This window comes from Montipora capricornis, chromosome 4, assembly GCF_036669925.1.
Source record: "Montipora capricornis isolate CH-2021 chromosome 4, ASM3666992v2, whole genome shotgun sequence".
NCBI classification, from domain to species: domain Eukaryota; kingdom Metazoa; phylum Cnidaria; class Anthozoa; order Scleractinia; family Acroporidae; genus Montipora; species Montipora capricornis.
The window spans coordinates 22,140,587-22,145,586 of record NC_090886.1 but is presented as its reverse complement, the minus strand read 5'-3'; the positions used below and the strand labels follow the sequence as shown (position 1 = coordinate 22,145,586).

Below are 5,000 nucleotides of genomic sequence, written 5' to 3'. Positions count from 1 at the left end.
AATCAGTGGGTAACCAATCAAAATGAGTTTTTCACAAAACCGGAACTCTCGTTTCCCAACAAAAACAACAACACAAGCACGTGGAGCTATGGAGTTGTCCTAGAGCATCTGTAATGTCCGAGGAGAGTGCGAATGACAATTGTAGGCTGTGTGAAGTTTCTTTCAGACTACGTTTACACTAGAGGAAATTGTTCTGGATTCATCAAATTTACAGTATTTGGATTCGTAAGCATTTACACTGAAAGGATATTCCGATTCCTGACCGTTTACACACAGCGACAACTCCGGGAACATTCGTGATGGAATGGTTACCAAGGTCAGTGTTGTTTCGTCGTTCAACAAAGTGAAAATGCCGCCAAGAAAGAAGGCTAGAGTAGATCCAGATGCCACTGAGGCAAATTTGAGCTGGACAGATGACGAAGTTGAACTTCTACTTGGAGTTGATGGTGCATATTCTTCCCTAGAGGATTATGAAGGTTTAGAATGGGAGAGCATTAAAAGTAAGTATGAACATATCAGAAAAGACTTCGTCACCTTGTATGAACAAGAAGATGGATTGCCTCATGATCTCAGCCTATTCACACGGGAAAGAGTGACGAGCAAAATAAAGGACAGAAGGAAAAAGTACAAAAAAGCAGTCTACTCTGGTAAGAAGGGTGGAGGAGGAAGAACTGTGGCGACTTTCTATGATGTTTGCAATAACATATGGGGTGGATGTCCTGCAACTACAAGCCTGGAGCATGGTGTGGACACTGCAGACTTTGAAGTTATTGATATCACTGCAGGTATTCCAGATGTTAAGGAAACTTATTGAGCACATAAAGGAGAAACGTGATAGTAAATTAACTAAAAGCAAATCGGCAGATCAGCAGCACCTAGCTGTCATGAAGGAGGAATTATCTCTAAAGAAGGAAATGGTTTCTGAAATGAAACAAATGGATAAAGAGTACCAGCAAACCATGGCCAGGTTTGCAAGTGCCATGGAGAATTTGAGTCATTCAGTATCAAGTGCCTTTGGTATGATGGGCATCCTCTTACAGAGATCTCAACCAAGTTACTGGCAGCCACTTATGCCACAGTATATGGCTCGACAGCAGCCCCTGCCAGGCAGGAGCAACGATCTGCATTATGTTGAAGATGATGATTACAATAATAAAAACTAATGACCGAGAAATTCCGAAAGCATTTGCAACTTTCCTGTATCTCCCTTCATCTGACAAGTACTAAAGAGTAACAGCCATCTGAGTTTTAACTGATATGGGACGCCTCATTCTAGTTGATTTTCTGTCAAGTAGGGGTCTAAGATCTTCACAAAGTTCCATGAAGGTAGGGTGGGACTTTCTGAAATTTTCTTTCCATTCGCTGGCTACCGTGGCATTATCCATCATATTGTCCCACCAGGCACTTGTTCAACCTGGCCTAACCCAAAACCGTCTTGGTCTTCGATCCTGCCATCTACATCGTTGGCGAAGAAGTGTGGCTGATGTTAAACTTCCTTATGATAATAATTTGCGGTACACATAATAAAATTTATCGCCTGAACCTGCAACAAGATTAGGCAACCGGAGACCGTAAGCAATGTTAGCACCCGATCCTCCATTTTGGTTTTACTGCAAACTCAAAAGATCGCAGGCAGAAAAATATCCGGATTCGAGATCAAAATCGTTAACACGACAAAACTTTCCGGATTCAACAGTTTTCAGATTCAAAGTTCCCACTTTTGATTCTGGATTCAAAGTCTCCGGAGACACGACCAAACCGGGAAGGTTTTATGTCGGATTTGTCCACTTTTGTGTAAACAGCAAAACTAATCCGGTACTAAAACGTTCTGGATTCATCACGAATGGCCAAGCCACTCTTCATCCGAGAACCTTTTCAAACCCTCGAAATGGAAAGATTGCTTTGATGTTGTTTTGAGCGAAATTTGCCGTCAAGTTGGATTGCCGTTGATGCAAGATTTTGCGAAATATTCCGATCGTGTGTGCAACCCATGTGGCCGTAAGATTCGAAACTTGGGCCAGTTGTATCAGTTAGTCAAGAAGACAGCAACTGCAACGTCATCTACCCTGGTTAAAACAAGCAAAATAACTTTAGACACGCTGGAGAAGGTCAGTCCGCAATGGAGGTAATCCAAATCAGTACGTATTAATTCCCTGGGGTCAAGAAAGTCTCTTGCCTTTGCAGGCAAAAACATAGAGAACACTTCCCCTTGTTTGGAACGGGAAAACGAGATGCTTAGTAAATTAAATGTGGAAAATCTTCCGAGCGATGGTGTAAAAATCTTGTATCTTAATCAGTCGGGAAACGTGACTGTGAGAATTCTAGAGATTCTCAAACTAAAACGTGTGAAGAACATTGCAGCAAGAAATGGCATCTTAAAGCACGAGGAAATTATGCCTGAACTATCCAAAGGAATGTGCAAACTTGAATCAAAGGAATTTGATGAATACATTAAGTCTGAATGTATGTTGGAAGCCCGAAATCCGGACGCACTCGCTGATTTCTCAAAGTCTTCATGGAAGAGGTGAGGGTTTTCTGTCCCATCTGGTTTGCTTGTGCTCTAGATGCTAGTGGTGTTTCACAGGATGCTTTAAAAGTGTGTGGCCCAGATGTCAACTCTCTAGCGACAGCAACGATAACTCGCGTAAGAAATGCCAAAGCTTCTGCAGCGCATTACCGAATTTCGACGATATTATTTCACAGTGGTGTTAAACACGACGACTTGACACGCTTGAATCGCCTGTGAGTATGCATGCCTCCAGATTCCATTGTCATCATGCAGAAGAAAATGAACGAACAATTGGAGGGTAAATTGCAACTTTGGAAGGACAAAATCGTGGAGAATCGTAGCACTCTTATGTTGGCCTGAGAAGTTCTCCAGAAGCAGATTGCCATACTGCTTGATGTTAGCAAGCAAAGTCTTCGATTGTACGAATTCTATTCAGCTATTGGGTACAAAGCACTGAAAGCTATGCTGGTTGTAGAAAAGGAGAGAGCAGGGAGAGATGTTAACACAACCGACTGCCTACAAGCAGTTGTTGGAACTCTTGCAAGTACAAAACTACCATTTTACAGGTAAGCTTTTATTTCATTCTTACTTTTTCAAACCGTTATCCAAGCAAACTAACATTCTCTCCCCTTTATTGGTCCTGTTTAATTCATATTCTATAAAATTATTTGGATATCTGACGTTGATGTTCCGATGAAAATGTGATTTTAAGTATCTAAGTACACACATGCAAAGAAGTAATGAAAACTTAAAATATTTTCACATCTTCCATTCTGAGTGCCATCAAATAATCATGTTCATTCTCTCTCGTACTTTTCAGATTGGTTGGTGACAACATTGACTATGAAATTCATGCGCGGGTGCAATCACAACAGCACAAGAACTGGTTCATCCACTGGATACACCAATTTGCTGTTCTGGACAGAGTGCAAGATCCAACCCTGGACTCTCAAAGGAGTAAAAAAAAAGTTGGAGATATTCAGCTGGCAGAGATATTACCAGACCGAAATGTCCAGACACGCCTTGTGTGAGAAATTGGGCAGTTATTGTCAGCTGAAAAATTGCAAAGTACTTACCCCCATTCCAGTCCTTCCAAGATGTGGTAGTGAGACTCATTCCTCACAAGTAAGGTAAAGAGATGTCTCAAAAGTGTAACTCTGTAACTCTGTTAGAATTATATTTTTTAAACATCATTTACCTCGTGATATTGCGCACTGATTTTGTGTGGAGTAGAACAAAAGGTTTACACTGTTTAATTGCAGGAAAAGAGAGAAATTCCTATCAAACTACAAAACATTCCTTAACATCGCCAACAATATTTACTTACTAATGTTAAATAAACAATAAACACAGCAGGTGAATGTAGGGAACATGAAAGGTAACTTACCCAGTTAAAATAATAATCCCAATACCTTCCATCTTTTAGTGTTTTCTGGGAATGCAATTTAAAAACCCAAATGTAGCTGGAGACATGGCCAAATCCTCCAGCACAACCAAGAGAAGTATGTACCCTGTTTAATCAATGAAAAGAAGGAAACAGTTCTTGCACAGATACCCTTCCATGGTGATCAGCTATTTGAAGAGCGAGCAAGAAATGTCATATGGGATTGATAGCTATGAGAGTCTTGAGGGAATCACTACAGAGTTTGCAGACTGGCATGCAAAATTCACGTTGTATAAGGTAACTAACTAGTTTTATAGTTATAGAGACATGGCCAAATCCTCCAGCACAACCAAGAGAAGTATGTACCCTGTTTAATCAATGAAAAGAAGAAAACAGTTCTTGCACAGATACCCCTCCATGGTGATCAGCTATTTGAAGAGCGAGCAAGAAATGTCATATGGACTTACAGGGATGGGATTGATGGCTATCAGAGTCTTGAGGGAATCACTATAGAGTTTGCAGACTGGCATGCAAAATTCACGTTGTATAAGGTAACTAACTAGTTTTATACAGAGTTAACTGAATACAGTGTAATGTGAAGTGCTCGATTTCTATCCCATATGAACCATGTGAGCGTTAGCCCTACTGATGGAAATGGGCCCACACAAGGACAGAGAAAAACTCTGACCAAGGTGGGAATTGAACCCACGACCTTCGGATTAGATCTCCGCCGCTCTACCGACTGAGCTACAAGGTCAGACGGGAGCAGGCCGGGGGAACTGAAGATGTTAAAGTCACGGCATTGAACATGTACAAGTACAAGGAAAGGTTACGTTTATACAAACGTTGGCCGTGAAGCACTAATCCGAAGGTTGTGGGTTCAATTCCCACCCTGGTCAGAGTTTTTCTCTGTCCTTGTGTGGGCCCATTTCCATCAGTAGGGCTAACGCTCACATGGTTCGTATGGGATACAAATCGAGCACTTCACATTACGCTCTATTCAGTTAACTCTGTTTAAAATATAAGTGCTACACGGCCAACGTTTGTATAAACGTAACCTTTCCTTGTACTTGTACATGTTCAATGCCGTGACTTTAACATCTTCAG

General features: G+C 41.2%; 1 non-coding gene across 1 annotated transcript; it reads right to left on the bottom strand.

Annotated features, from left to right (window-relative positions):
• Nucleotides 1-4,577: 4,577 nt before the first annotated feature.
• Nucleotides 4,578-4,650, bottom strand: Trnar-ucu (transfer RNA arginine (anticodon UCU)). Its single transcript has one exon. It is a non-coding gene; the product is annotated as a tRNA-Arg (tRNA).
• Between the last annotated feature and the right edge of the window lie 350 nt (nt 4,651-5,000).